We start from the raw sequence: 24,706 nt of genomic DNA, 5'->3' as shown, positions 1-24,706 counted from the left end.
AAAATATTTTTATAAGTAAGGTAAATAGGCTTGACAAACTGGTGATATCTTAATTTGCTTCTCATATCCATTTTTATGGCTATGATAAAGGTACTCGTCAGCCTAGATTTTGTTACAAATTCTCAATTTATGTTTGATTCTGAATAAAATTTTATTGAAGATGTCTAAATGCAGCATCTCTGGTAACATAGTATTTCCAAAATTTTAGTTTGTCAAGAAAATGAAGAGTAAGAGATTACATTGTGTAACATGGGGCATTTTTTTCCTCCCTCATCTTAGCACAAGTTATTACGGGGGCTTTTACTCTTTTTTTTTTTTTTAAGTTTTAAATCAGGATTAGTATACTCATTTTTTTCTTGGTGTTTCCTGTGTGTAACTGATATAATACCACAGGCCTGGGAGCTTTAAAGAAAATTATTTAATAATAAAATAGTATTTAGGGGCTCTTTTTTTTTCATTTTCTGAGAAGATATAATGTATTTCTTTAAGCGTTTTGAATTGCTTCTCCAGGAGTTGGCAGCAGCAAATGTTATAAGGGAACATTTTCGAAACATGGATTTTAATCACATCTTCTGCCATATCCACCAGAGTTTCCATTTTATATGCCACATTCAACTTCGTTCATCTGACAGCAATGGGAAAATGTTACTTTAGACATCAGTGGAAGTTTTACTGTCATCAAATGCTTAGCAAATATTTAAAATATTTCACATATTCTTACGATCAGAAATTACACATTGAGGAATATTTCTTGGTTTGGGAACTTTAATGAAAAGAAATGAGAAATAGATCTTGGTCTGACATGGAAGGTGGAGCAAGCTGATGACTTTACTAAGTGACTTGCTACATTCTTATAGAACAAGGTAGTAGGAGTATTTTTCACTAAACTATTTATGGGACCAAGGTCACGTGACTTACTCTTGTTGCCTAAGCTGGTGATAAAGCTTGGACTTTTAATTTCCAAATTATACCATGCAGGTATTAGAAAATTGATGACGCAAGCCACGATTCTCACTGAAAAAGAATAGAACAATATCACACCTGTAACCCCAGCACTTTGGGAGGTGGATCACGAGGTCAGGAGTTCAAGACCAGCCTGGCCAAAATGGTGAAACCCCATCTCTACTAACAATACAAAAATTAGCCGGGCATGGTTGTGGGCTCCTCTAATCCCAGCTACTCGGGATACTAAGGCAGAGAATTGCTTGAACCCAGGAGGCGGACGTTGCAGTGAGCCAAGATCGTGCCACCGCACTCCAGCCTGGGTGACAGAGGGAGACTCCATGTCAAAAAAAAAAAAAAAAAAAAGGAACAGAACAATAGCACTTTCACTCATTTGCAATTTCAGCAGAGTTTTCATGGGTGAATATCAACATCTGTTGCTCCATTTCCTGAAAAGTCCTGTGGGTTGGAATGCTAGTGCTGTCCCAATTCACTTTGTCTTTTGCTTTAGTAATAGCAAAAATCAATGTAATTACCATCACTATTCACAGTTTTTTTAAATAAATAGTGGGACCCTCATTTAAGTGGATAAAATTGTTCTGTCTCATTCTTTGCCTTCAGGATCACATATGAAACTCTTTTCTGCAAGATGGTTTTCTACCTCCATTGACCTTGAAATGAAAAATTCTTTCAAAATAAATATTTTACAAAATTATTTGTAGGTCGAAAAAGATTTAGCTTTGTCTCTTGAATCAAAAATGGTTGTCAGGTTTTCTGGTTGCATATACTTAAACCTGCCAAAGGTAATGATGGCTACTTCAAGAAGTCCACCTAAGATGTTGTTACAATCAACGACTCTGTTTAGTTGTTCTTGCCAAGAAAGAGATAATTCCAGATTCCAGGTGTTACTACTTAGCTGGATGTTTTACTTTACAAGGAGGCAGCCATTCATGAAAAACAGCTGTAATTACACAGCATTCAGGTATTTCATAATTAAACTAACAGCTGATTTTAAGGTGGCACATGGTACGAGATTTTGCAACTAGGCTAAGTAAGAATGAAAGTGTAGCTTAGTTCTTCTCTTGCTGTCGGCTTTGGACAAATCCTCTCTGTGTCTTGGTGTACAAGAGTGGGGTAATACCAGCATGTTTCTCAGTGGGGAGTGGGGTAAATGAGGAGGACAAGAAGGTTAATTAATGCATAAAAGTGTCTAGCTCAAAAGCAGGCACCACTGTAAGCAAAAGACATCTCCTTGAATATTTCCTGCTAACTTTCAAAAACGAATGGAACTCAGCTGTAGTTTAAATAATAATAATGCCAAATATTGGAATCATAGAAAACTGAATATCCTTATCAGTATCCCTGTGACTCAGTGGTTTTTGTTCCTTAGAGAACTCATCTTGTTATGTAGGACTGAAGAGGAGCTTGGATGTCAGTTGGATAGCATTGATCCTGTTGAAGCTGTACCAGGCACTGTGTAAAACAGAAAAGTTGTAGAGTCATCTGCAGGTCTGGTATACATGGAATTTACAATCTAAGTTTCACACATAAAACGTCTTTCCGGGGAAGACATAAGCTATTGCCCTTGAAGATTTGTAACCTAGGGGTTGGAGATAGACTCCATGAGGCTGAGGCTCCTCTATTCCCCATGCTTCAGGAGAGTTGCTCAAGTTAGTCATGGCTGTGCCTTTGCTTGTCTCTCCCAAGTTCTCCTATTTCTGTTGCTTGGTAAGTAAAACAGCTTATTTTCAGAGCTCTTTAACAAATTCTGTAATTTGTACTCTGTAAAGTGTTCAGTGATCCTGACTGTCTTACTTTTCACTATTGCTTAAGACCTCATGTCTTTTGAGTGACCTCTTCCTTCAGGAACCCTAAGAGCCTTGGTTTTGTGAGCCCGTAAATGCCAGGAAGCCTCTGAGATTTCTAGCTTTGTGAAGTTTACAAACCATTCATTTCCACAGTCTCCTGTTGTGATCTCTAGGGGAATTGCAATGTGTCCATCCACCCTTGAGGCATGGCAGGGTGAACATCCCTTGGACTGAAGACTGAATGCTTGGTTTTGTTCCCATATTTAATCTGAGAGATTCAAATAATTCTTTGCTGCTTTCCTAAGAGTATTTTAATAAGAAAAGCATCAAAAGAACTTGGTCAAGATGGGGAATCATGGGTCAGGAAAATTTAGAGACTTATTTGAAGAGAATATTTGAAAAAGATTCAAAGATTTTGAACTATCAGTGTAGAGGGAAATTGTTTCTGGTGGTTAAAATGGTAGGAAGTGACTTTCAAATCTGAAAAAAATCTAAATGTTTTAAGGTGTTCCGGGCGCTGTGATTAACAATTTATATTCCTTTTCTTATTTAGTCCTCCCAACAACCCTGCCAAAGAGGTATTATTATTCCCCTTTGGAGTGAGGAATCTTAGTGTATTCAAAAAGATTCATCTACTATTTATTGAGCACCCATATTTCTAAGTGCTGATAATGTAGCTGTGAACAAGATGGCTTATCTTTTAGAGGAGACAGGTCATTAGCAACTCAACAAATAAGTAGCATAATTTTCCTAGGAAAATATGTTGTGCAGAAGGTAAGGCGAGGTTACAGGTCATGCCAATTGAAGGTGGGAACACAGTAGGTGTGTTTGCAGGACAGAAAGAATGTATGTGTGGCTGGTGAGTGAACAAGGGAGGGGTGGTGGTGGGAAAAGATTCAAGGATCCGTCAGGGTCTTGCTGGCCAAGGCAAGGAGTTTGCATCTTATTCTAGGAGCGACAGGAAACTCAAGGAAACATTATAAATAAATGAGTGATGTGATTCCGTTATGTATTGCAAAGTTTCCTCCGGCAGCTGAGAAGTTGAATAATTTGTTCAAGGTGAGGTGGGCACAGAGAAGAAAGATGGAGGGGGCTAAATGAATCACTTGGCACCTGGGCCCCTCTTCCTTGAAATTCCTTTCCTGAATACTGGTCTATTTTACTCGACTACTAGTATTAAGAAATTGGAAAGAAAGAATACAGGTAATGGTCAGAGAGGCAAACCAGACTTAAAAAGCTAAAGCAAAAATTTGCGTTATTTTAGGAAAATGAAGCAGGGTCATTCGTGTTAACTCCTGGGAAGCTGGCCTTTGAGTGGCTGGCTTGCGTGGCCCTTGCAGCGTTGCTCTGTAACGCAGGTAACCAGGTGAGGAGGCTCCTTTCTAAACATACCACTGAGAGCAAAGCTTCGTTTTTGGATCCTCAGGTACAAGGAGAACTGATATGTTTGGGTCCCCTGAACTGTGTTCCTGAATTTCCTCTGCCTTCTTGCTAATAACCTGAATTGTGCAGCCACTGCTGCGGCTATCAGCACACACCAGTGTTGAAAGCAGCAAGCTTTGGAAGGTTAAGGAGCAAGTTGTGCATGAAACACTTGACCCTGCCCTGCTAAATAAAGAACGCACATACAGCCTACACTGGGAAGAAAAGAGAGAGAGGATGCTCCTTGAGAATTTTTGTGTGTGTTGCAGACTCTTCCCCTCCCCTTCCTCCTCCCAACCCACCCCCAGTCCATCTGTGATGCCTGAATTCTTTACAGGCTGTCTTTCTAAAGACATCCTAGCCTTAATCACCTTCTCTGTATTGTGTATCACTCCTGTATCTATCTACTTATGTCAGTTGTTTACCAGTTCCCTTCAGCTGTCTGCTTTTTATCATATTATTGATCAGTCAATCTTGGGCGTCTTAGGTTTGAGGCGAGAGAGAGAGAACCGGCAAAGGGAAGCAGGAGTAGAGAATAGCGGTGGCGGACAATCAGTTAAGATGGTTCCAAAAATAGCTCAGCCCTGCTGATGACAGCTCTGCTTGCAGCCACCCCGTATGGGATTTACGCACTTCACTAAGATTCTCTGCTGAAATGGATTCGACCAGCTGCTCCTGCAGTTGGTGGTGGCTGGTGGCGGCGGCGGCAGCAGTGGGCTGGCTCCATCTTCACAGAAGGAATTGGAAGTGATAGGTTTGGGGCAAGGCAGGCTCCCATACAGGGACATGAGATTTATTATCAGAGGCTATTAGGACTCAGGTTGTGGGGCATCTGTGTTCTTTGTACACTATGCTCTGGGCACTTGGCATCCAGTTTCTTTTTGTCCCTATCTCTTTTGAATGAGATGAGGGAGTAAGTGATGAGAAATGGTTTTATTTCTCACCCACTATAGGTGTCTATTTTGTTGCTATTGCTCTAGTTTATTATATACATAGGCTTTTTTTCCCTACTGCACTTTCTGTTGGGAGACTCAGCTATGTAAAGGTCCCAACTTTATAATTCTTTGGTCTTATCCAAGACTTTCATTTGTCAAAGAACGTCTGCAAAGTGACTGGGTCTAAAAAATGTAATATAAGTAAGTACAACATTGATAGAGGGCCCCTGTCCCTCAAAGACTCTAAGTCTATGCTATGTAGAAAATGCATTGTTTCTTATCAAGTAAGGTGATCCTCTCTTAGAAAAAGATAATGATCTTGCACAGGCTCTCAGGCTTTTGTAATCAAGACTCCTTCCAGCCACAATACCTCTAATTACAGGGTTTTTGGCATCCTGATTGTCCCCCAATGTACTATGTGTAGGGGCACTGTGGGGGTGCCCTATAATTTGTCAAGCTTATTATCTTGCTCTGACACACAGAATACACTGAATCAATTTTTAAATTCTCTTTCAAAATGTGTCTACCTCATCTAAAACCCATAAATATTAAAATCATAGGCACTAGAAACAGTTAAGATGTTTAAATTTTCCAGAACACAGAGACTTAGGAAACAGGCAAGACACAACATAAAAGCAAAAAAGGAAAGAGAACGTTACTTATTCTATTATCTGTCATGATGGGGAAAGGGGAGAGAGAAAAACAACTTTCTCCTTATCAATCCCAGCTTCTGCTGCTGCCTTTACTATAAATATTGTTATTCAAAAGGTTTTCACCTACTTCTTGGGAGGTTATTCGGTGAAGTATAAGATATAAAGAGCAATTTTATTGCCTAAATGAGAGGCTGGCCAAAGTGTAATTTCCTCAGCTCCATGCTCAGAACATCTGATTCAGTAGGTTGAATTGGGACTGAGGATATACATTTTCATAAGCATGTGCAGTAATTCTGATGTAGCTTGTCTGCGGACCACAACTCAGGAACCCTAGTCTTTTAAATATATATTTTTTAATAACATGGTACTCTAATTTGGAGACCTCAGAAAGAAAGGAAAATAAAACAGCATAACCTGTGTCCTCCATGATAGTTTAGTGGGCTCTAGTTTAGTTTATTTCATGACATGTAATTTTTATTTTCCTTTAATTTGCTGCACAATTACTTTTATGTATAATCCGTGTTAAGATGTGAATGGGACAATTTATTTAAAGACTTTCAGCATTGGCATACCTGAGGAGATATAGACTATGAGTAGGGAAGACGTGGGCTGATGTCCTACAGTGTTCCAGGGTCAGTCATTTTCTTGCTGCGAGCCGGAGAAGATCCACACTTCCTTCTGTTCTATTGAACCTTAGAGTGGCCACAAGGAGTATCAGTTGCTCCCTCCTTTGAAGGCTGGAGTCTGTGAAGGCAGTGTTCAAGTTCACTTGTTAACCCACATCGCCACCTACTGTCCACCCCCCATCCTTAATTAAGAAACTTTTGCTTGGGAGTTGGGTGGAGATTAGCGTGAGAGGCTACAGCATGAATGCAAAGCGAGACTGTGAATGCACCTCTATCGAGCCCTATTCAGAATGCTTGATTTGCAATAGTTTATTCAGAATTACAGCATTTCTATCCTTAATTCTAAGGTCTCTCTCTCTTTCAGTCCAGAAGCAAATTACTTTTGGGTTAGAAACAGCAGCCAAGTTCCTGTTAAAATGAAAACAAACCTCTCTCCACCTCTTTGTTGGCTTTAAAATGTTTATTGATTTGGGGATTTAATGTTGGATCCAACTGTGAATAGTGGCCACTTTGGGCCTGGTGAGTGATTCTGGAATTTGTCAAGCAAGTTTATGGAAGGAAACCTGAAAATGCTTCACCCTAGTCCTTTGCCTCTTTATTTTTGTGGGTTTCTTTTCTCTCTTTGAGAATGTTTTCTATTTGAGTGGAGAATACTCTCATATAGTACCTTTCTCTGATCCTTTTGGAAAGAGCAAGTGTCCTTTGAGGAATACTTGTTCGTGGTTGTTCCCTGCTCCCCACCCCCATGTCTGTCCCTGCCACCTCTAGAGCAGGTGGAAGTCACCTGTGGGTTCTTCTGATCTCAGGCTTTGACTGTTCCTCTCCACAAATTTGTTCTTAATTCGATTTTGTATTGAAGCACATCAGTTATTTGGGCTTCCATCTTTAGTGAAAAGCCACCTTTGCATGTTGTTATGCCACATTATAGTGTTCCAGAAAACATATTTGTATAGATGCAAAATCTTGCCTTCATGATTTTTAGCTTTATGTTGGATTAGGGAGCATATTTGCAAGTTGATCTCTTGGAACCTCAGCATGAATCTATATTAGAAGCCCAGAGAATGCTAAACAGAGTTTTCACTGAGCTATATTAGATAACAAATTATTTTAGCTATAAATGAGATATTAATTATATAGGTTAGATTTTCGTTATTAGATATCAGCTATAGAGTGATCACCAAGGAGGATAAAATAGGACTAGTATAATCTCCTTTGCCCCCCTTTAACTCTACTATCTGGGGAATATACTGACCGTTTTCCAACCAAGTCTTCAACGCTCTTCACTTTCCCTAGCAAATGTTCCTCCATTTAAAAAGTCTTTAAAATACTTCTTTATTTTAGCAGTGCTTCAGAAAGTCTATCTTAGACCATTCTATGCTTTTAAATCTATGATAAGATTAATTAAGTAGGCTAACAACCTCACTTAAAAATATTACTTCGTTCTTGTAACATTAATTTCTACAGTTTTTTTTATTGTGTAGAAGTAGATACATAGAGATTCCTAATAACTATAGTATAATATAAAATTAAAATCCTACGTGTTGAATCATTATGCTAATAATAGCTACCATTTCTGGAACACTCTGTCTTCCAGGCTTCTGGTAAACACTGTTGCATACATTATTTTTCTTAGTTCTCAAAATAATCTTGAGAGGTTTGTACTATTCTTTCCATTTTACAGATGCAGAAGTTGAGGCACACGAAGAGAATTCTTAGGATCCTGAATTTTCATAAATGCCTTCAGGGGGATTTGACAATCAATCTCCATTAGGATCACATTCCAGTAGTTTTGGCCAAGGAGAGTAAAGGAAAAGCTTGTCTTTCTTGCCTTGAGGTTTAAAGGTCAAATCCTCTCTCTAGCCATATTGCAATTCTGGGGACAGTTCCTATTGATTGGGCACTTCCATCTAATGTGCTGTTCAACTGAGATTCTTTCTGGCCAAGAGCTGTACAGGGGCAGGTGGCCTCAGAGAAGGAGCTGCTGGAAGAGAGAAAAAGGTGGCTTTGTCCAAAAGAGATGAAGCTCATAGGCATGCTGTGCTTCATACCCTCTACTAGCCATGCTCATTTAGGTTATTTGCTGAAAACTATGCCTGTCTAAGGGAGAATAGTGGGTGCTGGAGATCCGATGGTGAGTGGATGCTGTCTCTTCCCTCATATAGCTTAATTGTTAGTGCTAGAGACAGACACTAAAATAAATGTACTGGTGCAAAGTTAAAAACTTGACTTCATAAGAGCTGTAAGGGGACATTTTAAATTGTGTGAAAATATATGACCAGAAGAGCTGCTCTATTCTGGGATGGCCATGGAGCATCAGGAAAGGCTTTGCTGAGCACATTTGTGCTGGACTTAGAATGATGGCTAGGAGTTCTATGCTAAGAAAGAGGGGTGTGCCAAAGGTCTTTAAGGAACTTAAAGTGAATGTGGCTGAGGAAAAGTGAGGGATGAGCTTAGAGAGTGCGGAAAGGGTCAGATGATGGAGGACACAGTCAGTCGTGATAAGGATTTTGCTTTTTATCCTAAAAGCAATGGAGTTCATGTCCTTTCCTCTTGATCTGCCCAAGTACTTCAGTCTTCTTTTCCCCTTTTATGCTTTTCATTTGTCCAAGCTGTTCAGCTGAGCTTTCCTCACTGATGACAGCACCATCTGGAGTGAAGGAGGTACGGATCCTGAGATGGACTGCACACCCCTTGGGGCTGGATGGACAGACTAACTCTTTGAGTGAGATAAGGGATGCAAGTGTAAAGGACGAGTATGTTGCCTCACTCACTCACCTGTTTACCACCCTCTCTGCCAACCTTTCTGCCCCCTGCTATGCCCTGCCTAAGCCATGCTGACCAGCCTTGTCACTGTGGCCACTCACTTGCCTCACTGGAGCAAGAAAGTCCTAGAATGCTGGAGGGTTCCACAAGAATAAAGAGAGCCCACCACATCTGCATGCATAAACACTACACAGTTAGCTCTTTCTTATTTCTGAGTCCTGCAAATATTATTTGAGTGTTTTTACACATCACTGATCCAATAAGGAAAACTTGTATAAAGACTAATGTTTTTATGCTTCCTTTATAGAATATGAACACATTTGAGGTTTTGTTACTTATTCTGGAGCATTAATGCAAGATCCAAGAATATCAGCCTTAAGATTTGTTTTTCTATTCTCAGAATAGGTTTGAAACCGAGAGCAAAATACCCACCTGTGTGCCTTCTTTAGTGAGAGTTGATTTTAAAATATCTGCCTTTCTTCTGAGAGAACTATTTGAGTAGTGAGAAGTAAGTAGGAATGGACATAAAGAGATTATCATGAAGATGGTTTTATGATCATCACTGTCATTGCCACTGTCAAAGAGGCATTTATTAAATGCCAGATCTGATTTTAGTATTGTTTTAAGTTCTGTTACCTGAAGAGAATTCAAAGTCACAGTCTTTGTCCTATGGGAATTTCAATCTATCAGGCAGCCTTAATTTAGAAACATTTGAAGAGGGCATAAAGGAAACAAGAATGAAAAGAGATTGGATCAATATATAAAAACCGAAAGCATAACTTCTAAGCATTACTTAGAAGTTAAAAGTCAAAACAAATCTAGAACACTGTTGGAATAGTCAGAATAGGTTAGGCTGTGCTGTGGTAACAAACCAATCCCATACCTCAGGAGCTAGCAGAATGGAGTTTATTTCTCATTTCATACTTCATGCTCATCACAGGTTGGCAAGAGTATTGCTTTGTGTCATCATTGTTAAGGGATCTAGACTGAGGGAGTCTTTACTATCCAGAATGTGGCCTATCACCCTGGAAGCAGGAAGGAAATCAGGTGAATTCTGACTGGCTTTGAAAAGTTTCTATCCAGAAGTGACACTTTACTTTCACATACGTTCCATTAGCCCAGGCAAGCCACATAGTAATGTATCACTCGAAGAGAATTAGTAAAACAGTAAAGAAACACTTCTGATCAAATTTACTAATTATTCTAGCCACAGTAATCAATCAATCTAATTAGATGATAATACTATTAGTACTTATCAGCAACAAAACATGTTCTAGGTATCGAATGCTTTGTTAAGCAATTCACACACATTACTACATTTAATCTTTACTGACATATGAGGTGGGTTCTATCATTATCTCTATTTTCCACATGATGAAATTAAAACTGGGAGTCTTTAAGCAACGTGCCTCAGGCCACACAGCTGGTATTTTGTAGAGCTACGATTAAAATCCACTTACTCCTAATTTAAGAGTCTGAGTGTTTTTTCAAGATTCCTGCCATGTAACAGAAGTCCACTGACTTGTTTTGATCGAGCTGAGAAGAACACTAGAGTCACTTCTGACCTGGCCACTTAGAATTATTAAGAAGTGTCTCTGCTTTGCTAGAAATCTGTCTTTGGCTCTGTTGGTATTTAGAACCAGATGGATGATGATGACGATGATTATTATTATTGTAAACTGTCTTCCACTTGTTTTCTATTTCCTTTCTTTAAGAGTGTTGATGAATAATTCTTTCTTTCACCCGGGTTCCTGGAGCTCCTTAAGAATTAACTTCCCAGGCTCTTTCCTCTTTTTCTGGCACCATCTTGGATGATGAAGGCTTAGAACATTTTGTGACTATGCCCACTGTCTGAAAAGGCGTGTAGGTGAAGGATTCTTTAAGAAAACTCAGATACTTTTCTCAAATTCACTTATGATGATGTTTTCCCAAATCATTTTTTATCAATTCTATTTTTGGTTTCTCTCACTTACGAATTGTTTCTATCTCCTTCGTTTTGGAACATTTTTCTAGTTCATTTTTTTTTTTTCACTCTCCAGTGTCTAGCAAAAGCCTAACACACATCACTTGCACATTCATATCTTAAAAATGAAAGAATAAATTAGTAAAGTGGTGGATTCAGAATTCTAGTTCTTTTTCAGCTACTCTGCCTTGATTACCTCTCACCAAGATTTTAACGAAGGGTACTATGTTAACCACTGAGCCACTTACTTTCTCTATTACTATGAATTTTAATAAGTTTGGTAGCCTGTTTTCTCGCCTGTAAAATGAGAATAATGATAGCACCCATCTTTCAGGGTTAGAATGAGGATTTGATAATTTCGTGCTGCAAAGTACTTACAATACTGCCTGACACACAGAAAGTACTACCATAACAGCAACAATCTCTTTATTCTTTGCCTTGGGAATCAAATATTTTCTACAGGTTCCACTTTTCAGGTTTTCTTTGTACACTGAATTATACCTAAAATTTCTTGTGCCTCCTATAAGAGTTCATCCCAAGGAGATTGGTTGCATTATTATCCTATATTTAGATATTTATTTCCTTTAATCTGGTCATTTATTATTGGGCAAAATTCACCCCCAATATTTCATGTAGATTCTTTTCTATTTTCCCTAAGTGTCGGCCGGTCTGAGAAATAAAGGGAAAGAGTACAAAAGAGAGAAATTTTAAAGCTGGGTGTCCGAGGGAGACATCACGTGTCGGCAGGTTCCGTGATGCCCCCCAAGCTGCAAAACCAGCAAGTTTTTATTAGTGATTTTCAAAAGGGGAGGGAGTATACGAATAGGATGTGGGTCACAGAGATCACATGCTTCACAAGGTAATAAGATATCACAAGGTAAATGGAGGCAGGGTGAGATCGTGGGACCACAGGACTGGGGCAAAATTAAAATTGCTAATGAAGTTTCGGGCATGCATTGTCATTGATAACATCTTATCAGGAGACAGGGTTTTAGAACAGACAACTGGTCTGACCAAAATTTATTAGGTGGGAATTTCCTTGTCCTAATAAGCCTGGGACTGCTACGGGAGACTGGGGCTTATTTCATCCCACAGCTGCGACCATAAAAGACAGCTGCCCCCAAAGTGGCCATTTCAGAGGCCTGCCCTCAAGGACACATTCTCTTTCTCAGGGATGTTCCTTGCTGAGAAAAAGAATTCAGAGATATTTCTCCCACTTGCTTTTGAAAGAAGAGGAATATGGCTCTGTTTCTCCTGGCTCACTGGCAGTCAGAGTTTAAGGTTCTCTCTCTTGTTCCCTGAACATTGCTGTTATCCTGTTCTTTTTTCAAGGTGCCCAGATTTCATGTTGTTCAAACACACATGCTCTACAACAATTTGTGCAGTTAATGCAATCATCACAGGGTCCTGAGGTGACATGCATCCTCCTCAGCTTACGAAGATGACAGGATTAAGAGATTAAAGTAAAGACAGGCATAGGAAATCACAAGGGTATTATTGGGGAAGTGATAAGTGTCCATGAAATCTTCACAATTTATGTTCAGAGATTGCAGTAAAGACAGGTGTAAGAAATTATAAAAGTATTAATTTGGGGAACTAATAAATGTCCATGAAATCTTCACAATCCACGTTCTTCTGCCATGGCTTCAGCCAGTCCCTCCATTCCCCTGACTTCCTGCAACAATTTATCATCTGTTTATGTTATTGTCCCAGGGAATCATATTTGGTAAGACACGTATTCTTTTTAGCTTAAATACTTGTTATTATAATACAATAGGCTTAATGACTTTGGCTCCATGTTTAGCAGTGTTTTCATTTGTTGATTTATTCTTTTATTCAACACATATTTATTGAGAAAAAGAAAAATAATTACAGAGACTCTTAGAGCTAGAAAGAATCTTAAAATCTTTTAGGCGAAATTCACCCTCACTTATACAGACGTAATACTAAGCATGCAAAAAATCAGTGGCAGAATTTGCTTCTTCAATATAAAAGTAGACTCAATGAGAGCAGCAAAGGAAGGAAAATTTCACTTCTTTTCATTTTTCCTTGGGTAATTCCATTTCCCTCAATAAAGGAGGGAGGTTCTTCCATGAAATTAGGAGTTTCTGCTCCTGTAGGTTTGCGTTAGTATTAGTTGAAACATTTTGAATCAAATATGAAGAATAGTAATTCATATATAGGCTGAAGAACCTAGATTTTAAGTTGTTATGGCTGGCCCCAAGTCTGCGTTGACATAAGGAATGTCTAGAGTACATTTGGAGGTCTGCGGCCTTGCATTCTGATGTCAAGAAGCTTGAATGGTGTCACAGAAAGGGTGTCTGAAGACACGGTGCATCTGTTTCCTGTGGCTTCCAAGCAAATTACCACCAACCTGGTGGCTTACAAAAGTACAAACTCTCTCGCAGTTCTGGAGCCTGGAGGTCTAAAATCAAGGCACTGGCAAAGTTGCAGTCCCTCCAGAGGCTCTCACGGTGACTCCATTCCTTGTCTCTTCCAGCTTCAGGTGGTGCTCAGCACTCTTTGGCTTGTTGCTGCTTCACTCCAAACTCCGCTTCCATCCTCACATGGTGTTTGCTGTGAGTCTCTGCTTCTCTCTGTGTCTAACTTATAAGGATGCATGTGATTGCATTTAGAGCATGCATGGCTAACCCAGGATAAGCACCTACTCTCCAGATGCTTAATTTAATCATGCCTTTTGTCATATAAGGTAATAGTCACTCTTTTGCCATATGAGATAACATTTATCCATTCTGGAGATTCACAGGTTCTGGGGATTAAGACAGGGACTCATCTTTTCCAGGGGCTGCCATTCAACTCACTAGACCTGAATTTAAGTTCTTGTTCTTTGACTGCCTTTCCATGATTGGGCAAGTTACTGCATCTCTCCAAAACTAGGGTTTCTCCTCTGTAAAATGAGAATAATAATTCCCAATTTACAGGGTTATAATAAGAAATAAATGTGGTAAATATATGTGTTTATATGTATGTAAAGTTACCTAACCCAGTTCTTATCACAATTAGTTGCTGTAGTTCCAGGCACTCAATGGATAGAACAGATTTTAAACTACTTTAAAGACTAGTGTAAGGCTGGCCTATACTTAGTTAAGAATTTGTTAAAGTTTGATGATTTGGTTGAAAAAATATTCTTGAGTATGATGGTTAATCCCTCCGGAGAACCCTGACTAATACATTGAGTAACTACAAAATGATTTTATATTTAGTTCACCATTTTACATAGAATTGCCACAAAATGGTTTTATATTCAGATAACCATTATTTGTTGGCCATGCCTCATTTAATAATAATTTCCTCTGTCTGCTTTCCACTGCTTCATAACCACCAGCACATTTTGAAACATATTACTATGTGATGTCAAATTCTTTAAATAATAATGAGTTTTAGTTTGAGTAACAAACCAGTGATGTCTGTGATGTCACAGGCCTGAAAAAAAAAAAACTGTTGCAATGATCTTCATTGGCTAAATTAAAATATGAAGAGTAGTATAGAATTTATCATCCACATTTTACAGAATTATTGTTTGAGTCATTTAGGGTTTCTATTCCAGTCTCTTAATTGAACTCTACTTTCTATATCTGCAAGTCAAAACACTCATCAAAAAATATGACTTCAAATATGATAGGCAACTTTTGTGTTACTACATAGTGTTAATTTTACAGTTTTTTAATATGAAATAACTGTCTGAGTTAGGAGACAAGAAATGTTGCCAACATTCATAGATATGAATAACAACATAATTTAAGGCATGTTTCAAAACATAACCTTTTAATATATCCCTCTATAAATTATTACTTTTAGTACTCTTAATTCTCAGATATTACTCCTTTTCATATGATTGCATTTATATTCTTGTTTAATTCTCTCTTTTTTCTACTTATATGATTTTCTCCCCACTGACTTCTGCTCCTCCTTCCTGCTTATAGAAAGAATGTTGACCTCAAATGTCTATTATTTTTTCATTCAATGAACTACAGTAAAGTTGATGTGTAGGTGACAATTAGAGTAGGCAAAAGGTAGAGTAATGTTGCTTTCCAGGTATCTTCCAACTCTAATATTCTGCAGACTTACATACTTGAGAGTATTCATTCTACATGTAAGATCTCACACTTCTATAGCTGATACATTATATTCTGCCTATGTCTCTTTTTATCCGATTTATACAAAAAATATTATTTTCATATCTTCATATGTTTTTGGGTTACCTTAGGCTATTAAAAGAAAAATAATGAAGATGTTAAGATATTTCAGGGCAGTACAAGTATGTTGGTGTGTGTGTGTGTGTGTGTGTGTGTGTGTGTGTGTGTGTGTATAAAAGATTTTAGTTTTTACTCAGCTAACGCTTTAGAGATCTTCTGAGTTTCCAAGTAAATTTATTTGCTTAAGATGTGTCTGTTTTCTTTCATACAGCCATTCCACATCTTCCAAGAAATGACTTCAAGAACATCTGCTTCAGTACTCATAAACATCCTATCTGCTCATCATTTTCATTCTTTTACAACACCCCCACTTTCAAATCACATCCAAAATGGCAAAAAACCCCAAAGCTAACATGATTTTAGATGTCAATTGTGTCCTCTATGTGAATGTTTTCCATATTTGAAATGGCTGTGGAATTATCTTGCCTCTACCCGCAGTAATTGAGAATGACAGGAATCGGAAAAGGGTCGTTTCCTCTGTCTCCTGGGATTCTAAAAGCTGTGTTTTCTTTTATACCTGATCAGGTCTGCCAGTTGCAAAGCTATACAATGTAGTGGAGAACTGCATACGGTTAATTATGACAATTACAATCAGTTCTTTACAATCTCTGCTGCTGTTATGGGATTTAAATACCATAAAGTATGTCAAAAGGACAAAATAATGTTCCTATGTTTTCTGCTTACAGCTGCTTTTATGATTGGGTTTTGCTCATAAACAGGTGGTTATAAAGATGCAATCCTTCCATGAACACAAGTGTTGAGATTCCTAGCATCTCTGAGGTGATCTCAGGTCCTAGACAATGTCCTTTGAATATGCTGCAATAAAAATGAAACCACTTATGGTCAGCAGAAGTAGGTAGATGAATTTAGTTAATTCTCAAAGTCTCCCTTGCTACTTCAGACCTCTGTGGTTTGCCTTCCCACTGCATCCTGCACCTTCTATTTTCTACCTTTGCTTAATCCATACTTTTTCAGTTTTATCTCAGTGAAACACTGTGCCTAGTTTCTTCTCACCATTTTGATCTCCAGCTCATAGCATGTTGTGAAGACTATTGCATGTGGACTTGAATTTATGTGCTGTTGATACCTGGGTACTTGTCTCTGATTTTACAAGTTAATCCACACAGTGCACATGTGGTCCCTGACTGTTGCTCAAGGCAGCTGGAAAATAGGTAAGGTAATCTTTTTCTTGCAGCACACCTTCCTTCTCTGCAGCTCACCTTCCTTCTCTGCAGCTCTTACCTCTACCTGAAAGGTGGGTATAAAGAGGATTATGGCCAATGGAACTCCATATGAGAGCCCTCCCCTCCTCCCCAGAGTATATCTTGCTTAAACAACACATTTACGGTTAATGACCATCTGGTAAAGCTGACAGCCTTTAGTCCTAATTCTTAACTGTCTGAAAAAATGTGCCCAACCTGCCACGGCTTGTGACTGAATTATAAACCATGAAGCATAATAAAGTCATTAAGTTTCAACATGTCAAAATGGACTCAAATTGCATCTTGCCCAGAATTTGATGGCCTTTCCCCAGCACTTAAGAGAGCAGGGCTGTGTACCGTTCAAAAAGCACTTTGTCATTTCTCGAAGTACTCTTAGCTTTGTGTGGCTGTCTGCACACAAGCATCAGCAGCTCCAGGAGAAGGAGGAAATCAAGTGAAGTGAGAGCATGGAGGGGCCAGTATGCCACTTCCTAGGGAAAGGCGAAGCCATTTCTTCCCAGGAAAAGAGCAGAGAATGATGCTCTACCTCATTTGGTTATTGCTCACCCTCCTGAATATATGATTCATTTTACAGTGGGAAAATTTTGGATGAAAGCTTGTGCTTTACAATTCCGATTACCCTTCCCCTTTTGTCCCCCACTATCAAAAATAATCATATTCTATAAACGTCAGTGGAAAGTGGTGAGAGTGCAACTACATTTTGGAGAACCAAGTGTCAGCTCTGTCAGATTTCTATGAATAGGCACATCTATATACACTTTTTCAAATAAAGAAAGGTCACTCACCACCCTACTTGTAAAACTGTCAGAGGATTTAGGAAAGAACTAAGTTAGGCTGTCTTTTCACATGGGAAAGGAAATCTGGTTCTCAAGATATTTGGGGCATTGCAGTGAATAAGGGATATTAATAGAATTCCACCCCCGGCCTCTGGCTAAGAACTTATCTGCCTAGAATCCGAGGAGGAAAGGAATCTAAGGGTTACCCAAGGCTCAGTCTGACTGCGATAGGAAGGGGTAACACTGAACATGGTGGGGCAGATGTGGGCTTTGGTATCTGTTGCTAGTTTATCCTCCCCTCACCCACCAGCGCAGTACTGCCATCTCTTTTTGCCCCTGGAATTCTCTATGTTTAGTGAGCAGGTTTAAGAATGGAGGATGCTCAGGGATCTTCTTCTCTTATATAGAGACTGGGATAATTTGAGTGTTCCATATTCTGACACAGGTGGCATGGATGAAGAGGTGTCACCGAAGAAGCTTTGGCAAAAGCTGACTTTCCCTTTCCAAAGGCTCTGTTTCAGGTGCTGGATAGCCTTAAAAAGAAAGGAAAGCAAGCCCTCTGGTGGCTGGCCTGCAGAAATGCACCTGCTAAGCTACTGAGCCATTACCGGCCATGACTTCAGATTAGAGAAGGAAATGTCAAATTAGTTGGAGAGTTTTAGAATACTTTATTTATTCCAGCTTATACATGAAGTTATCGATGCATCTGCCACTCCAAGCATGTTCAGATGAAGTAATAGAGGAAAGTCTTTAAGGTATTAAGGTTCATCTTCTGAAATTGTTCAACACTTCTTAAACTGCAGTGGGCCCGGTTGGGCACTAACAACTTAAACTGTCATTACTTTGTGAGATCCAGATCTCAAGAATATTTATTTACTAAGAGGGAGCCAGCCATTTGTTTCTGTAGGCAAAAGGAGATTACAGAAGAGAGACCCCCTTTTTTGCTGAACTGAGTAGCTGGGAGGAGTTGCTGGAAGTGATGAATTTACCCCAAGCTGTGAAGGATGGGTAAGACTAGAACAGATAAAGGAAATGAAAGTGAACGTTTGAAATATAGGGGCCAAGGGAGCAGGAGTGGGTTTGTTTTTGAAGTCAGTAGCAAGCAAGAGTTGAGAGTCAGTGGTAAATAATTATGCACAGAGAAAACTTGGCAAATAGATAAGAAAAAATCACATTAATATTTAAAGTGGTTTAATATAAATTGAATCACAAGGACATCTTAGGCACTCATTATGAAGCTAGAGACAGTGTAGCCTCTGGACTTAAGGGGTGGGTCTGTATTCAAATCGTAGTTCTGACACTTCTGAGAGTCCTCAGGCAAGTTAGTTAGCCTCTCTTTGCCCATTTCCCCCCATCTGTCCACTTGGGATGAGAAGAGAATGTATCTTTAGACTCAGATACACAAACATTATCTAAATCCAAGATGTAGAAGTTGAGTGCAAGGAAAGTCTCAGTTGTCCCCAGGCTGCATATCATTCTAGTGGTGAGTTTCCAGCTGCTGGTGTGCACAAACAGAAGCTGAAGGACCATTGGCAGGAGAATTACAAGGGAAGTTTATGAATCAGATGGGTATTTGGACCAGATGACACCCAGGGGCCCTCCAACCTAGAGATCTGGTAGTTCTAAAAATTCCATCATGGCCCACAGAGAGCTAACTGAGATGTGGGGATAATAATGACATAAGTTTACATCTTATGCTAAAAATGTTGTTTAAATTTAGTTCAAAATGTTCTGTTCTATGTGAAAAAAATACTATCATTTTATTTAATGCAACCTATCACTAAAATGACTATCTCAAACTGTTTATCTTGTGGAGGGAAGGAGTGGAATTGGGGGTAGGGTGCAGGGTGGAGAGAAAGGAGAGGTAATACTGTTACCCAGAGCCAACATGTTGCTCTTCAAAGGGGCTTAAAAAAATAGAACAAAGATTCCAGCCTGAATGAGAAAGGAGGTGGAGAGTTTGGGGAACACAAAGCTTTAAGTGGAATTTACCCCATCTAATTATTTGTGAAGGAAAGGGTGGAAAGAAATGTTGACAGCAAAGATTTCATGGAGAACAGGAACAATAAGACCCTATGCCAGAGCACCGTATTCTTTGATGTACCACATACGGAGAAGGGATGTAGAACTTGAGTTCAGCAAGGTTTAAAAGGCAAACTGTAATCGCTTCCCTTTAATTAACTCAAACAATGCACGACAGGTTATGTCAATGTGCCTGTAGCTGAGATAGAGGCAGTAGGCTGCCACTAATACCTGAGAGAGAGAGACAGAGAGAGAGAGAGAGAAAGAGAGAGGCTCCTGTAATGCCAGAGCGGGAAGGGCCTAGAAACCTTATAGACTAATTTTACAGATGCGAGAACAAGCCTAGCAAAATTACAGAACTCACTCAAGGTTATATGGTCTCTCAGTGACAAAGTGACCATAATACCTCAGGCCTTTACCAAGTTAGTATTTTCTCTAAGACACTGTATGATGGGAGTCCATAGTGATTTCAAGTTAGCCCAGGGGATAAAACCAACCATAGTGCATTTGAATACAGATTGAGATTTGGTGTATCCTTTGAACAAAAGGTTAAATAGAAAGGTAAAATGTAGAAAGGTATCTACCTGTATTCATTTCAGTCAAGCTTTACTTTTAAAGTTGCTTTAGAATATTCTTATTAAAACCAGTGGCAATTTCCATGCAGCTGTTTTAATTAAAATGTTGTATGTTTTTTATAAACAAAGTGATGAAAATTTCTGGTTATAGCCCTGTAGGAGACTGAGCAGGGAAACCATCAGAATTGCAAGTGGAGCAAAAATGTTATAATTTAGATCATGTGACCGAAATACCACCACCGCTGGGTAGAATCTGCTTAAACTGCAGCTTTGGATTTTTCAGGGGTAAACAAACCTCTTATGAAAAAGAAAGCCATGCATTAAAATTATAAAGGCACATGAAATATTGTAGGAAAGAATGAGAGGAAATAAAGAAAACTAACATTCTTCTGTTTTACTGCTTTCAGGGAAGAGTTTTATGAACAGTTTCCAAAAGCGTTCTTAAGTGGTTGTAGATTTTATTTTGCTTTACAATTTGACAGTATTTTAAGATTCTGTATTTATTCTCTTTTTGAGCAGAATTATGCAGGACTAAACATATCTTTTCTAAAACCTTGTATTTCCCTGACAATTAGGAGAAATATGAAGTAGCAAATTCTTTGGTAATTGTTGGAGGTTGGTATAGTACAGTAGATAATGTCCCTTTACTGAATTTATTATCAAAATACACAAGTTAGAGGGAAGGAGATCAAAATATAGCTTCTATTTGGTGATATACTGGTAAATGTTTAATTTTCTTTCTTTTAGAAGAGAGGAGACTGATTTATAGTGTTGACATATTTTTACGGTATAAATACTCCCCCCCGGTGAAATTCAAGATGCCAATGGGATGTCGCTGAACTTGAAATTGGGCAGAGGTTCATATATTTGGCTCTTGCAAGCCGGTGCAGTCTCGGGACAGCACTGCCTGAGTGCATCACTCGTAAAGGCTGTATTAGAGAGTGGGGCCTAGATCTCATAGCTTAGCAGACTTGTTAGTACAACACTTCAGAATCAGTCAACCTTCAACCACGGGTCTTTTCTTCTTTGGATGCCTGTACTGGTAAAACTTTCAGCAAGAAGGAACAAAGCAAAAAGTGTGCTTACCACAGGCAGGTTGGCAGCCAGGAGAGTTAGTCATCTCCCAGACTCTACCAATCTGATGAATCCACAATCCGAATCAAGCTGGGGAGGCCAGGCATGTCACTCAGATGGAAGGAAACAATGAAAGTGAGAAATAAATGTTAACTCTTAGCAGCATCAGAATTCAGAATGATTCTTAGAAAAATGTTACAGGGTTTGTGTCAACAAGAAGGTCAGAGGCAGAACTGTATTTTAAATCTCCAACATTTTGGTGTATAGCTATTCTAGCAAAAGCATCTTTGAGGTTGTCATGTGGCAAGAATTGTGGTTATCAGAAAAAAAATAGGAGTTTTTAGGTTACACTTAAAATATAAAGACCTTAATAGACCTTTATTTTGTAGAAAGATATGGAAGAATAAATTTATATTCAGTTCCTTCAAATTATTTTTTTCAACTGGGTGTAACTGAAATAAATAGGGCAGCCATAGTAATTTTACTTAAACAACTTCATTGCCTCGGAGAGCAGACGATGAACTATTTTAGTGAATATATGAAATGATATCTGGCCAGAGAAAAATACTTGATCATCTCACTTCCTTCTAGTTGATGTTCAAGAGTCCCTGCATCCAGATTTACAGCTCTGTGCTTACACATCCATCATTGTTAGTATGCCAATACTCTGACGAAGCAAGTCTGATATTGGCTGCATGAGTCAGTTTTTCCTGGTAGAGAGTGGTTTATTATTCTTGTTGCTGCTGTTGTAGTGTTAACATCTGACAATTTGATAATTAACAATGATTATAAATTAGCTTATTACTATAATGACATGAGTCTAAGTACACATTTGATATAGCTTATTTTTGAGTGTAAAAATTCTGGTTCTAAGTCAGGTGTCTGGAAGTGTTTTGTTATTATCACTGTGCTAGAAGATAAAATCTAAGTTCTGAATCAACCTACTTTCTTATGCTGTTGCCTGTGACATTGAATCTCATGTTCATATGTTCATGTGTTTTATGCTCATATGTTTTTACATTTGCTTCCCTTTGTTAGAATTTCTGGTCAGGTGTGACCCAAAACTCTTAAGTCAGGTGGAGGAGAATTTTAGGCCTGGCTCTGCCATTTAACTTAAATAATAAGTTATTAAGTTATTATAACTTAAATGATAAGTTAATGAATCTTTCCAAATCTCAGCTTTCTCATATATAAAATAAGAATGATAATGCATCTACCTCCTAGGCACCAGTAAAGATTGAGTGGAATCGTGTATATAGTATGTAACACATTTTGTGTGTGTGTGGTTAGTTTTTCTTTTTTTTTTCAGTTTGTTTTAATTTTTAGCTTTCTCAAATAACAGAACATGTGAAGTTTGTCTTTCTGTGCCTGGCTTATTTCACTTAACATGATGACCCCCAGTTCCATCCATATTGATGCCAATGACAGTATCTCATTTGTTTTTATGGCTGAATATTACTCCTTTGTGTACATGTATCATACATTCTTTTTATTATTATACTTTAAGATTTAGGGTACATGTGCACAACGTGCAGGTTTGTTACATATGTATACATGTGCCATGTTGGTGTGCTGTACCCATTAACTCGTCATTTACATTAGGTATATCTCCTAATGCCATCCCTCCTCTGTCCTCCCACCCCACAACAGGCCCCGGTGTGTGATGTTCCCCTTCCTGTGTCCAAGTGTTCTCATTGTTCAGTTCCCACCTAGGAGTGAGAACATGCGGTGTTTGGTTTTTTGTCCTTGTGATAGTTTACTGAGAATGACATCATACATTCTTTATTCATTCATCTGTTGATGGACACATAGGTTGCAGGCTTACATGTGCAGGTTTGTTACATAGCTAAATATGTGTTATGGGAGTTTGTTGTCAGATTATTTCACCACCCAGGTATTAAGCCTAGTACCCATTAGTTATATAGTAATTTCTTAATATATATTATAACATTTGTTAATTGTATAAGTTAAAATTTTATAATTATAATATTTGTTAATTTTATAAATTTTGTATGATAAAATACATGTATTACATTCAATGCATGGCTACAGTTAGTCCACGTTTAAGGACTGACTCATTTTCTAGAATTTGGCAATACCATGTCTCTCAAAGAAAGTTTTCCTAATGAAATAAGCTATTTATCTTTCCAACCCACAGCTCTTCAGGTTCACATCTATTTCTTTGCTTTCTCACTGCCCTGACTTCTACCCTTCCCTTTTTGTCTCCCCAGTACCCAAAGTCCTCTTCCCCACTACCCCCACCATTCTTCTCCAGGTGAAAGTCTGATTTAGGAAAAGTGTATGAGAAACTCTCATAATACAGAGTGCATTTGTATTCTTAAAGCATTACAGCACGGCTAGAGCCTAAGAGTATAATTTCAATATTCAGGCTGTGGGTAAGAGAGGTATTTGCTCAGCCGTACGTAGATTCCTTTTGATGCCTCTGAAATCACTGTCATATTTGTAACTATCTATTGTACAGTCCATATGGCAACCTTTAATTATACCTGTTGGAATAATCCACTTAGCCAAAGTCAAGCATCCTCTGATTACGTGTTCTGTTATTTCCTAGTTGTCATATATCCTTGGCAGCTGTCATCAGCCAAATTTGGTGTTTCTAATTTTTAGTAGCTGTCATCCTGTCCCAAGTTTCTGTAACACATGCTTCGGCCTTGCCAAACATGCTTTGCTTTAACAGTTAGTCATAATTTTACAGGCCTTACCTTGGTGGGCTAGTGGTCACACTTTACTGTAGGTGATCTTTACAAATGACTTCAGCTCCCTCTTCTAGCTTTACCTTTTTTTTTTTAATTGCACAAAATTCTATGTAGCATGTCAGTCGATAAGAAGAAAAAGATCTGTTAGCTTCCACTACCCAAGAATGGGCCATATTTCAGTGGTAGGTAAATTTGGTCCAATTTAGTCCAGCAGTTATGTTTGAAACGCCAACAATGAATAAATTAAATTAAAATTTATTGAGCACCTGAAGTGTTATAGTTATTTGCTTGCTAATTTGATTTTAAGTGTGTGTATAAGTGTATGCATGTGTGTGAGTGTGTATAATAGAGGCTATTCTTTTCAAGGTCATACAGCTACCAAGTGGAAAAGCTATGATTAAATGAAAAGTTTCATGGCTTAAAAGTCCTTGCTCTGTCCTCAGAATAGGTTTTTACTAAGCCTACATTAGTTAGAATGAGAAATATATAGAGAGATATATGGGCTGGGCACGGTGGCTCACATCTGTAATCCCAGCACTTTGGGAGGCCGAGGCAGGTGGATCACGAGGTCAAGAGATCGAGACCATCCGGGGAATATTGTCACTGAGGTGGAATAAATTAAGCGTATATAAAAATACAGGTTGAGTAAGGTTATGATAGCTATTGAGTAAGGTTATGATAGCTGGTCAACATGGTGAAACCCCGTCTCTACTAAAAATATAAAAATTAGCTGGGTGTGGTGGCACACACCTATAGTCCCAGCTACTCGGGAGGCTGGGGCAGGATAATCACTTGAACCTGGGAGGCGGAGGTTGCAGTAAGCCGAGATCACGCCGCTGTACTCCAGCCTGAGGACAGAGCGAGACTCCATCTCAAAAAAAAAAAAAAAAATAAGATATATATGCCTATAGCCCTTTTTCTTCATAAGGTTTATAGTCTTCAAGGATAGAGTGACTTTCATGTTTTCCTATCAGAAGATTCGAAGTTCTG

The 24,706-nt window shown here is 38.6% G+C and overlaps 1 protein-coding gene across 31 annotated transcripts in view; it reads left to right on the top strand.

The window, feature by feature from the left end:
• The window catches only part of NRXN3 (neurexin 3), a 1,690,724-nt gene that overhangs the window by 668,993 nt on the left and 997,025 nt on the right, over positions 1–24,706 (top strand). The gene's annotated exons all lie outside the window — the stretch shown is intronic.

Source organism: Hylobates moloch, unplaced genomic scaffold, assembly GCF_009828535.3.
Source record: "Hylobates moloch isolate HMO894 unplaced genomic scaffold, HMol_V3 SCAFFOLD_16, whole genome shotgun sequence".
Lineage (NCBI taxonomy): Eukaryota > Metazoa > Chordata > Mammalia > Primates > Hylobatidae > Hylobates > Hylobates moloch.
This window is presented reverse-complemented; position numbering and strand designations above follow the sequence as displayed.